Source organism: Sturnira hondurensis, unplaced genomic scaffold, assembly GCF_014824575.4.
Source record: "Sturnira hondurensis isolate 20B ecotype Veracruz unplaced genomic scaffold, ASM1482457v3 Scaffold0001721, whole genome shotgun sequence".
Taxonomy (NCBI): Eukaryota; Metazoa; Chordata; class Mammalia; order Chiroptera; family Phyllostomidae; genus Sturnira; species Sturnira hondurensis.
Window position 1 is genome coordinate 1,538,505 of NW_028074352.1, and position 13,647 is coordinate 1,552,151.

Genomic DNA, 13,647 nt, shown 5'->3' on the forward strand with positions numbered 1-13,647 from the left:
TGCTGTCACTTGGTGCCAATGTCAGATCATCTCTTTTGCTTACTGAACAGAGTATTAAGTAATGAGAAGGAGTTTTACACAGCAAAGTAGCTGAAAGCAGAGACCTTACATTGTACTTGAGTTTTGAGCTTATTGAATAGGGCACACAGTTAAGTGAAGTAGTGGATGAGAGCTTCAATTTTAAGAAATTGGCCCTCATGAAATGGACAGATGGCTTAAAAAGATTCCTCCCAAGAAACTGGAGACTAAATACAATACTGATAATTCAAGTGCCAGCCAATTCCATTAACTAAATTACAAATGAGAAAGTCTAATAGGCTCTGATGAGAAGTAGGACAAAAACTTGAAGAATATTGCAAGATTTTTAAAAACATAGGAGTTTTTGTTGCCAGACTTCATCCCGAGTGTGTGCTGATGGCACCAGCACATGCATTCTGCCTTTGTGAGATAACTTGCCTTAGCTATCATTGTCACCAAAAAACCACTTTTATAACAGGTTAAAGATTTTGAAGATTAATTTATTTTAATATATATTAAATATACTTCCTTCATTTCAAGTATTAAGGTTATTTTAAAAATACAATACCTTTCCTGCATGTTTCTTTGACATAAACTTCCTTACTTGTGATTGTTAAATAGAGGAATGATATTAATAGGCTATAACAGTTGTTTTGGTTTGTACATGACTTTTTCACAGAATGTTAATGTTTTGAAGGAATCAGAGACAAGTTTTTCACAATCAGAGGGAAAGCCTCATCAATATTTGAAAATCTTAAGAACAGACCTAAAAACCTACAGAGGTACTTTCTTCTGGTAGTGGCTCATTTAGGAATTTTAAGAAATACTTAACTTTCCAATAGGTTAGCCTGCAACTGCAGTTATAGACATGACATGACCTATCCCCATTACTTAAGATAATGGGTTAATGAGAAAGTCTGCAGCTTGGATAAGATTTTTAATTTTGCTGAAAATGGTCTCCACTAGAAATGAGTGCCCTTCCAGCCCTGCATCTCTCAGGAAGTACAAACCCAGGATTCAAGGGTTCAGAGGACGGACTGACTGACAGTAATGCTGGGTAGCAATGCCATGTACAGTTAGCAGGGTTGATAATTGTATGAAGAGTTTCATAATTCTCATTTGTGCCCTGCTTTAAAATTGCTCTCACTTTTGAGTAACCTCTTCCTAATTCTATGAAAAAATACAAGGCTTAATATTTTTATGCAGCAATTCTACAATACACAGAGTTTTTCAGAAAACTATAGGAAAGAGAATTGCCTAATTAAATCACCCAAACTTAAAATTGTACTTTTGGCATATTCTATAATAAAATACATTAATAAAACTTATACAAGCAAATGCATACATTTGCACTGGATTGCACAGGCTATTTAATTTTATTTCTTTTTTTTTTAATTAAGAGAGAACAGTCAAAAATGTTTTGAGGCCACTGGTTTGATCTATATGACCTTGCTGGGAAGGAATGAATAAAAGCAGACATTTTTAGTTAAGATCGTGGAAGTGAGGAGCTGTCAGGAACGAGTCAGGCACAAGACAGAGACACAAGACACATATACTGAAACAGAAATGCATGAAACGATGTCTCGTGAAATGGATACTTGGAAATACCCAATAAAAGCAAGATAGATGTGGGTCAGTGCAGGTAAAAATGAGTTGGCTCATTCTAAACATTCTGAACATCCTCGGGCGACACGTACCACCTTCCACTCTGGTTAGTTTGTACTGTCCTCCACTCCCGTAGGAGCTCGGGGGACAGTGCACCACGTCTTATTCAGCTTTGTAAATCCTCTGCACTTGGCAAAAGCTCTGGTACATAATAGATGATCCCAAGTATTTGAAGAGTGAATAAAGTGATTTATGAATAAAGATGTATGCTCACTGGAAAAGGAAATAAGGCAAAAGGCAAGAGAAGAAAGGAGAGATTAACATTAATCAAGTGGCCATAAAATTTCAGGAGAGCCAGGTACTTTATTACACTAAATTATTCTTACAGCTTTCTTATAAGGTACATATTCCCATTTATACAGAGGAAGCTGAAGCTGAGAAGTTTATTTGTTCACCCCAAACTGACACAGCTAGTAAATAACTGGCCCAGAGTTTGCAACATGATCTGACTTAGGAGTCCATGGTCTGGACTCCCAGCTCCCTGGTGCTGACTGTGAAGGGTGGGATTTCCACTGAGTATAGCTACAGTCCTAAACCACAGCCTCTTTATGCAAAATTCAAATGCCAGCCACAGATTCTTCAAAGGCTAGAGCATCAGCAATATTATGGCTAACTGTAACTTCCCAACCAGTGAAGACAAATAGGCCATTAACGACGTATCCCCTCTTTTTAATTTACCCCTTCCTCATGGTTCAATTCCATGTACTTATTTTAGTTTGTCTAAGATATGTTTTAAAATTCAATTTCTATGTTAATGTGTTCATGGATTCTGTCTCTGATACAAAATATAAGACCTAGGAAATTCAAATGTTCTTGTGAAAAATAAAATGCTTCTTAAGCTTAGGGTCTACAATTAAAACATAACATACTGTATAAAAACAAACACTTATTCAGCCTGCTTAAGGTTTTTGATTAAATAATTTATATACATTTCACAATTCTTCCTGCGAACATACTGGTAATGCAGATTTAATATGTGGTGCACGCTAGACCTTAGTTAAATGTCTTGTTGAAAGAGCAAATAAACTTTTTAAAATGCTGGCTATAATCATTATTTTTAAATGAAACAGTTTATTCTAACCTTTATGTTAGCATAATAATGTTATCCAATCAGTAACCAGGAATCTTCAAGAGTATAACCTGCATGAATAATATCATGTGTCTCTGTGTTGGTGAGCGGAAGGCTGAATGTGCCATCACTGCTTTGTCCCTCAAGCAGAGGGACACTCATCACAAAGCAAACAAACCTCAAGTTTCAAGGTTTTTCAATCACACAGGCCTTTTCCAAGGTCCTGGAGGGGCTATAGCCAATGCATACATGGTCATATATGTTTGTAAAATTAAGATATTTTGGCCATAGTGTCTTCCAACTTACCAACCATCACACTTTCCCTTTGGTCAGGTAACACCAGCATTTTTTTGTATCCAGATTTAGGGGAGTTGTAATAGGGATACATTTAGCTTAAGTTTACTGGAATATATGTATATGTTTTATGGAATGAATATTTTTTCATTCTCTAGAAAGTGATATTATGAAATAATGGTCAAATGAAGAGGTGACCAATTAAGGTAGGAAAGAAGGTGTGTTGGGCATTTTGTAAGTAACAACCTCACTATATTTCTGGGTGGATGACGCTTGTGGGTGTTTGTCAGCTGTCCTGAATTTGTAATTTTTATGAATTATTTTTCATTGTAAAATACTAATTAATTTTTTAAATTCACAGATTTATATTCTTATCTTTTAAATATGACTCCCAGAAGGTATGAGGTCCAGGCTCTGCAAAACTTGGAACTCTCCTAACCCTAGATTATAGTCTGAAATATTTGTAGGGCTTAAAACTCTAGGCTCTGTAATAGTTATACACATTCCTTAACATAGATGAGAAAATCAGTACACTTTCTCCCAGCCAGGAATTATTTAAGAGATATTTATTCAAAGGAGAGAATAAATGGGAATAATAAAGCTAATCTCATATCTACTTGATAATTCCTCCTCTAATTTCAACATTACCCTGGTCAGCAAATAGAAGTACAATTGTACCATTCAGTAGGTATTATTCAGTATAAGGAAGCTTGAAGTAAACTCATGAAACAGTAAATAATAAAACAGTACACTGCCACCTTTGAAACAAAGGAGATATTATTCCTTTTTTGCCTCCCCCAATCTCTCCTCCTTAATATGTCTGAAAAATATTTCCTATGTATGCAATATCAAAAGAAAGACCTAAAACTCTCATTAAATAATTAAATAGTGGGTTTTAAATGCGCCCAGAGCACTAGGTAAAACCTATAGACATCTATCCTAATGCATAAAACATTTACAATCTCTAAGCACTCCTATGTTCAGATCAACCCCAAATGTGTAAGTCCACGGAAAAGGAGTGACTATACTAATTAGTGGACTTTAATTCTGAAAAAGTTAACCCATTAGTTTTGAGGCAGATTAGACAATAATCTGCCATATACAGACCGACACATGAATGAGTTTTCACAGATGAGAGACGAAAGGTAAACAGAGTATACTGAGTTTACATTTTCTCCTGGAAAGAAAACAACTGAGGTCAATTTGCTTTATGGCCACATCTAATGAATGAGTTCTGCTTAAATTTCACCTTTGAAAGAAAATATAGACATATACACATAAAAAGCCTTAAAAATACAGGCAGAAAGTAGTTTCATATTTCTAAGCACAATTCATCGGCAATATTTATAAGGTCAGGGAAAGAACAAAAAGACGAATCTGATATAGTATAAGAAATATAATAAGAGCAATTGTATAACAGCTAATATTTATGAAGTGCTTTTCTAGTGTCAGGCACTTTTATGAGAGTATTCTGTGTCTTATCTTAATAAGTCCACACAATAGTTGAGGCAGCTACTATTATCCTCATTTTTCAGATGATGAAATGAAGGCACAGAAAGATCAAGATATTACTTAAAAACGCAAGCTACAGACCTGGTACAGCAGGGATTCAAATCCAAACAGTGTGGAGGCACAGCCCTGGCTCTTCACTTGTAAGCCACAAGCTGTTCTATATGTTTGTAAAATTAAGATATTTTGGCCAAAGGAATTCCAATTGCAAATATTCTATACTGAATTCTTAATAAATTGTCCTGTTTCTTTCATCTATTTCTCTACTTCGTCTTCAGAAACCAGAGTTTACAGAAGCCCAAACTAATCATATGCAGATGCTCCTATTAATCTATAAAAGAGAAAATAAAAACAATTCTGGAAATTAATGGGGAAATAAATCTGTTTCTTTTCTTCAAGTTGGTGCAAAAAGAAAATGTGCTCCATTTTTCTGTTCATCAGGTAGGTGCCAATTGGTGAGCTGATAGCTTCTTGGCTTTATGTGTTTTTTAATGTGCTTTTCTCCCCAGGACAAGACTGAAGTAATTTAGAGTTAGGGGATCATAGCAGATGTCACTCAGATGCAGCTAGAAGCATCATCTCATAACAATGCCTGGGAGTTAGAGCTAATATAGTGGATTACAATGGGAAGGATTTGGCTGCTGGCTCCCTTTTCTTCTCTCTCCCTCTCTCTCCATGGTAGCCCTCTTGTGTTCACAGGGAAAGCCTAGGAGAATCTCCAAGGCAACAGGCTGAATAGCAAGGGACATTGAAACACCATTAATAACCATCTATCTCTGGGCTCCTGGTTAGATCAGAAATAACTCCCTCTTATTTTCAGCATTGTGGTCAAGGGGTCTGTTATTTTTTGACAAGTGCAATACTAACTGATAGACCTTGAGGAAAAGAAGAGATCGGCGTGGACAAAGTTAATTGGTAAAGAATCATCCACAGGTAGATAATAGCTGGTATCAAAACAGGAGCATTTACTATTGTATTTGTGTTTAGGGGATGTTACCTCACAACATTTGGAAGATTAATAAAAATGAAAGGTTGTGATTACTTTTAGAGTGACCTGACTTTTTAAAAAACCTTTAATTTTAGAACACACTTAGCTCACAGAAAAACATGGAAAGATAGAGTTCTGATGTAACTATAATCAATTGTCTTAGATTAGTATGGTACATTTGTTATAACTAATGAACCAACACCGATATATTATTATTAACTAAAGTCCATATTTTATTCAGATTTCCTTAGTTTTTAACCTAATCCTTTTCTGTTTGGATCCTATTCAAAATACCATATTGCATCTACTCATCTGATCTGCTTTGACTTCTCTTGGCCATGATAATTTCTCGGACTTTTTTCATTTTGATGGTCTTGAGAGTTTTGAAATGTATCAGTCAGATGTTTTTCATAATGTATCTCAAATAGGATTTGTCTGTTTGTTTCATGATTAGACTGGAATTTCGGAGTTTGGAGAGAAAGGCCACAGAGGTGAAGTGTTCTTCTCATCAGGTCATATCAAGGGTGTACACTATTGACATGACTTTTCACTGTTGGTGTTAATCTCGGCTGCTTGAATAAGATACCGCAAACTTCTCTATTCTATATAGGGAACTGGTCTGCATGGCAATGGTGAATGTAGCTCAGCCCTGGTTCAGAAAACCGACAGGCATGAGGCAGCACACAGGAGCCAGGCCCACAGATCGGCTTCCAGGCCTGCATTATACCTAGGCTGCTATGAGGCTTGCTTTTGCTAAAACTCTTTCACCCTGAATTGAGGCAGAACATGCTTACTGGATGTCTTTGAAGTAACTTCCTAAAGTTTGCTAAACCTCCCAAGGATGGAGTGTAACCAGTTTGACCACTTTTCCCCTTGTATTTGCAGCATCCTTTCCTTTGTTATCTATAAAAGGTAATTACCTAAAGCAAACCTGTGCATAATGAATGAGGACCTTCCTTGATGTAATGCTCCCAGAAAAGCAATAAAAGCCTGTCCAGGCAAGGGTCAGTGTGCTTTCTTACTCAAGAGTGTGGCCATGCCATCCCTTTTCTCCACAGGACTTCTGCAGTCCCTGTGAATTTGTTCACTACAGCCACAGTACTGCAGACACCACTGGTCAAAGTCCACATCAATTCTAAATGCACTTTTTCCATCTTTCCTTCTGTATTCTTTATAAGGAAGTTATTATTCATAGCCCATATTTAAGGAGTGGGAAGTTATGCTTCACATCATTCAGGGATAAGTATCTACATAAATATTTTAAATTCTTCTGCACAGATTAGTCTTTTCTCCTCAGATTTATAATATAAATTCAGTCATTTATTTGTGTCAAGTAATAACTAATTTATTTTATAGTTTAGAATATAATTCAATTTATTTAGTTATACTGTTCTTGCTTCATCCATTGGGAGCTCTTTCAGGGGCTCTTTGTTGTTTGTTTTTTTGTCCTTTTGACACATCCCCATAATTGTGTTTTTGTTTTTGTTTTTAATAGCACACCATTACCTTCTGGCATTGCCCAAGGCCCTAGGCACACCTTGCAAATTCCCTGCTCCAGTCCTAAACTGGACATTTTTCTCCAAAGAGCCCTGGTTCATTGTTGGAGGATAGTATTTAGAACCAAAATCTGGATGCTCAGTGTATGGGCAACTTTTTAAAAATGTTCCATAGACTGTGTTATTAACTTTCCTAAAAGTAAATGTAAGCTTTTCCTCCCTGGCTGCTTGAAGATCAGCCACCGTTATAAGGGACATAGTAACTATCCAGACCAAAAAGTTCATGACCAGAAGACTAGTTCAGCAGGAACAAATGGCCATTAACATCCTTCACCCTGGGAAGGCAACAGTACCCAAGACAGAAATTCAGGAAAAAACTAGCCAAAATGTACAAAACCACAGCAGATGTCATCATTGTATTTGGGTCCAGAACTCACTTTGGTGGTGCTAAGATAATTGGCTTTGGCATGATTTATGATTCCTTAGATTAGGCAAAGAAAAATGAACCCAAACATGGACTTGCAAGACATGGTTTGCATGAGAAGAAGACCTGAAGAAAACAGCAAACGGAATGCAAGAACAGAAGGAAGAAAGTCAGAGAGATTGCAAAGGCCAGTGCTGGGGCTGGCAAGAAGGTGAGCTGGAGATTGAGCTAGAGATGCTTCACTAATTTTGTCTGTGGTGATTGTGAAGATTTTTCATGACAGGATTAATAAATTAAGAACCATTTCGTGTGTGGTTGTTTGTAATATAAAGATGAGTAAACATAAGTGCTATTTCAGCTTTGTACATGTGCTAGGATTGTGGCCAATCCTTTCTCCGTAACTTACTCCCTTACCTTCCCCCTCAGTATCCATCTCAGTTTCACAACATTCCAGTTGGTCACTGCGTTCTTGTGCCACAGTCAATGGGGGAAGTGTAGATGCCTTACGGTTAAGGTTTTCCAATTGCAAAGCTGACAAGCACAAAACAGAAAACCAACTTCATCCCACCCACCTGCACTGTAATCACCATTTCTATGTTCATATCAGGCTGTGCACTTTCAGGTCAAAAGGACTTTTGGGAGGGGTTAATTTTTGTTGCTATGTAACATGTCAGTTTTATACATAAACTCTTAAGGAAATAAATATAGAATTTTTAGGTTATATAAATTACTATTGCCTCATGATCATAGCACTGAAAATTGATGTTGAGAATTGGCTATGAAAATAGGATTCTACAAAAGATTGGAAACTGAAACTACTAAGCATTGCTATGTTTTCATTTCATTCCTTTCCAAAAAAGCAGTGAATAATTTATTGAACAAGCAAGATGATCTGTGCTCTTTTGAGGAAAAAAGGGTGCCCCAGAAAAAAAAAGGAAAAAATAAAATTGTATGTTTATTATTGCTTAATCACAGGTCAACTAAGTTTGTTACCATAGGTCTGGTGCTCTTTTAATTCTGACCATAGGTCTGGTGCTATTTTAATTCTTTTAATTCTGGTGCTCTTTTAATTTAGTTCACTGAGTGTGAACTTAGTACAACCCACAATGGTGAAGCCCAAATGATACTTAAATATGTTAAAGATGAAGCACAGAGCATCTAAATAAAATGACATTTTAGAAGAAAAGAGAGCTCTTAATCACATTAAATTTTTTTAATGAAAATGACTGCTATTTGCCAGTAGCTTAATATAAATCATTTTATTTAAGCCTCTCATTTAGTCCTCCTGAATCAAGTGCTCTAAAATCCATTTAAAAAAAGGCAAGGTGACATGATCTGCCCAAATACTGATGAAGCCTGAAGAAAAGTACAGACTTAAAGACTGTTTTCTAACTAAAATTCATATAGCATGCAGGACCACTCATGCTTTGTAGACCAGGATTCCCAGCAGGAAAGAGCACATGCAGATTAGGGTAATGCATTGAGAGTTTAATAGAGACTATCCCCAAAGGCATGGGCAGGAAGTAAGAGAACCACAAGGGCACTCCTGTAGGCTGGGCACTGTAGCATTGAACCATCCCCCAGGAATGCACCAGCCACAGGTGATCCGCCCTCCCCTCCCCCGACACTGAGGGAGTGAGGGAAATTGACACATCACCCTTATTCTGCTCCCTGCACCCCATATCTTGGTTAGGTTTTCCACAGGCCAAATACAACCACAAGGCATAGGGCAAGGGAGGCTTGGGGAGTGGGTGTCACAGATCTGTCCTGTATGGCAGAGAGCAGGATGGGAGGTGGGCACTGAGTGTTTCAGGAGAGCTGCATAGAAGAGCTCAGCAAATGCTGAAATGTCTCTAACTCTTGGTGTGAACATAGAAACAATGTAGATTTCACATTCAAGTATGCAAATTATTTATCCTCTTGAAAATAGACTTGAAAACGCAGTAGCAAAAGACCTTTGCACTGACTGTTTCTAAAGGTATAAGAATCAAAGATGAGTTTCTTCATGTGGGAAAAAAAACAGACAAAACAAACAGAAAAAATGCCAAAGACTCCACTACAGCCTTTGCTGGTTGACAAGGGAAGAGAAAGCAATGTCCTGTACTATTTAAGATGCTGTTGTGAAGTCAGAAGACTCTGGGCATAACCTGCTGTTTGGTAAAGCAAGTCCGAATCGTGGGGAGTTACTCCAGATTTCTGTCACTGAGTGGCTGAGTGCATTTAGGCAAGTGATCTAAAGCTTTGTGCCTCATTTGGTTTTTCTGTGCCTAATACAATACTGGATACTTAATGTTACATATGTACTTATTTATCAAATTAATATTGCATCTGATCAATGTAGAGTGAACAAATAAGTAAATAGGGCCCACTCAGTGACAGTGTGAGGATCACAGTGATGGTATATGAGAAAAGATATTGTAATGCTAAGAAAACAGTAAGCACACAGCAGAACAGGTTTCCAACAAATAAGTCCATTTATCTGCTCACTTTAACTGATTTGCCTTTTGTTTTTCTTTTTATTGCCTTGTTTTCCAATGTAAATTGTCCAAAATTTTAAGAAATATATAGGTAATAACTCAACATAAATATAAACAATAAAGAGTTAAGCTAACCTTTAAAATCCAGTAATGCAGTAATACTTGGAATGTACAGTCATGCATAACTTACAGGTGTTTCAGTCAACATTGGACCGTGTGTACGAAGCTGGTCCCACAAGATTATAATGGAGCTGAAAAACTCTCACCTAGTGACGCTGAAGCTGTCCTAATATTGTAGGGAGATGCATTACTCATCTGTTTGTGGTGATGCTGATGTAAACACACCTATTGCACTGTCAGCCTTATAGAAGTTTAGTGTACGCCATTATAACAGGAGTGTGTACTGTGGTGTATGTAAGTGCACTCTGACATTCGCAGAATAATGAAATCACCTAAGGCAGCACTTCTCAGAACTTCTTCCCATTGTTAGGCGGCACATGACTGTATTACAGTTGCTGTCTACAAAAGGATCCAATTTGAATTCCTTTTGAATATATATTATCTTATTTGAAATGAATAATTCTTCCTATTTGCATACGTCTTGATTTCAATATCCCAGGCTTACTTCTAAAGTAAATAACATAATTCTGAAAAACATAATATATGTTCCCTGAATATAGTTTGTGATTTTCTTAAAAGTGAGCAAGTGATTTCACCTCAACTGCCAACTCATGGAATCTTAGGATTTAGTTTGGCCACTATAATTGTTAACCTAGAAAATCAAAAATTAACTTTAAAACTCTTGCTATTCATAAAATGAAATAGAATAAACATTATTATAAAGAGATAAACAAGCATTCTTCTGAAACTCATCCCAACACAAAAGCCAAAAGAAAAAAAAATTCTCCAGGAGGAACCAGCAAACTCCATCAACTCATGTCTCCAACTGTTTCACAGGAAACCTGCAAGTGCCTCTTGATGCGTGTTGGATGGGATTTTGGTCCATTTGCTCTTGCAGCCAAGACAGCACAAGGAGGGGGGAGACAGAGGAGGCATATGGAACTTTTTCCTTTCAAATGCATGCACATTCTCAAGACGTTATTAAAAATGATTTATTTTGAGGACATTTTTAGTGAAAAACTTCAGCCAGAGCCCCTCCAGTCCTTGAATACATAAAAAGAAAAACGAAATAAAGAAGAAAATTGGAAACCCCTCCTTCCACCCGGTCTGCATTTCTGTGTACTTCTTACTGCTCTTCTTGATCGTAAACAAGGCCAGCTCAGGGTGACACCTCTGAAGGACCCTTGCTGCCTTCATCCTTTACATCATCTGCCACCCACAAACTTATATTCTATTTATCAAAAAAAAATCTAATTTTCCTCCCTCTCAAAAAATTGCCTGTTCATCCTAAGTTTGGCCTGAAATTTCCCATATAGATGCCTTTGTGAAGCCAGTGGAGAATAATTCTGTTTCTCTTAGAATACACTGAATTCAAGATAAATCTGTACCAAATTTGACGTGGCTAATTCAACGCTCTTACATGACTGTGCTGTTTTCTTTGGCAGGGCTAAACTGAAAGACTCACTCAAAGTTCCTTAACATCGTTCAGATTTTTATTCAAGAAGTAATAAGCTGTTTCCTAACAAGTATACTCTCAGACCCAACCCATACACTTAATTTGACAATTTGAGTTTCCTATCATTAACACTGACAATAAAAAACATATTGAAGTTCAAATATTTATAGGGTACTTTCCTGCACATTGGGGAAGTTACATGTCATAAGACAAAGTCTACAACAATGATAAGCACAAAGGAGAGGACAGTAATCTGTGCCCCGAAAGTAGTGCTCACTCAATCAAGTGGTCCTCCCTGAGTGTCTCCTATTGCCAGGTGCAGCGCTGAGTGTGGGAAATACGAGCATCGACAGACAGACTGAGCCCTTGACCTCACTGAGCACACATTCCAGGTCAGTGACAGATGATTTTTTAAAAGCTACAATATCAAGTAAAAAAATGACCAAATAAGTAGAGATATTCATAGTGGTAAGTGCTGTGAAAGAAATATATAGGGCTTTGTGATAGCAAATAATGGGATGGCAGCCTGCATTATTTAGGGTGGCCTCTCTAAAGTTTAAGCTGAAACCTGAAAGAGAAGCTGGCTAGCCAAGAAAAAAAAGTAGGCCTGAGGAGTGGACAGTTGGCTCAAAGTGCAAAGCGTAAAGCCCAAATTAAAAAAAAATGTAGTGGTATATTTAGGGATCACCAAAAGCTAAGTTGTCTGAAACATGCATGCCCAAGAAAGAGTGGCCTGGGATAAGAGATGGACCTTTTTTATGCCGAGTCTATAGGCCATGATAAGGAATGTGGACAGCTCCAAACCAGGAACTTGGATAAATGGGAGTGGGCTACCCACCTATCCAGAGAGAGGGCTGGGGCAGGAATTCAGAAGAGGAGGTTCACTCTAATGGGAGCTAACACTGCATGTCCAAGGAAGAGCAGGACGTAAACAAGTAGAGAAGGAGGAAGCCACACAGGGTACCTAGAATTGTGGGTTGACCTAGTTGTGACATAATAAATGATAAGGTTGGCTGCAGTAGAGTTGTCTTGTAAAGATGTACTTAATGACAAAATGTTGAAGAAATAGTAAGGGCCAGATTGAGAGAACTTTTAAATTCAAACTTAGGAGTTCTTTTGTTGTTTGTTTAATGTGAGCTGAGTTAAGATGTAAAGTGGGAGGTGTTATGTAAAAGAAATGCATTATTAAAACAACTACGGCTATTCACGTATAACTTTTAGAGGTAGATAAAACCTTAGTCTGATGGGGGGGGGGATCTCTCAGGACATTTATTTTGGTGAACATGGTGCAGATGAATGAATGTTTGAGCTAAGATGGTGGGCACAGAAACAGAAAGGAAAAGAACAATATAGTAACATAAAAAGAAAACATAAAAAATATTTGGTTCCTGAGATATCAAGGTGAGAGTGGAAATAAGAGGAAGTAAATTGGTAAATACCATTCAAGTTCTTTTTCTTCCTTAAGTATCCAGTGTCCATTGGCAATGTGCCTAAGTGGTACATACCGCACACGTTTTGCCTCCTGTTTTGTTTCCTCTGAAATGGCAGGCACTGCTCTGCAAAGCAGTAATGATAGACATAAGGACAAAACTGGTAATTGCTTGGCCATAGATGTCACAGCATGGAAATAAGGAATGCTGCAGGATGAGATTAATATGTGCAAAATCTATACATTGACTAAGGAGACATGTAAATTGAAATGTGTTATACAGCTGTCATGAAATAGCATTTAATATTTTCCTTTTTCCTTCATATTAGCCATTTTCTTATATGGGAAGGGGATGATCACTAAAATGTGAATATTTCAAAAGTATACAAATAAACAAGTAAAGGGAAAAATATTGTCACAATCAAGAGCTAGCTGAACAGTAAGGAAGATTAATAGTCATCTTCATGTATTAGCATTTTTATTCTCACATTATTAAAACAGCATCTGGCCTTAGGTAATTCTTTCTTTTTCTGTGCCCTGTTCTACCATCTACAAAAGGAAATTATATAATCTAGTGAAGGGGGAGAGGGTTGTGTTTATGTGTGGTAGGCAGAATAACATATTTTTACAAAAAACAGAGAAAATATAGAGGTGTAATCTAGATAATAGATATTGGTAAAATACATCTTAGCAAAGCAATAT

General features: G+C 37.1%; 1 protein-coding gene and 1 pseudogene across 3 annotated transcripts in view; one reads left to right on the forward strand and one right to left on the reverse strand.

Annotated features, from left to right (window-relative positions):
• ARHGAP24 (Rho GTPase activating protein 24) overlaps positions 1 to 13,647 on the reverse strand; it is a 516,933-nt gene that overhangs the window by 132,134 nt on the left and 371,152 nt on the right. The window lies entirely within an intron of this gene.
• On the forward strand, positions 4,160 to 8,625 carry LOC118976416 (40S ribosomal protein S24-like; annotated as a pseudogene).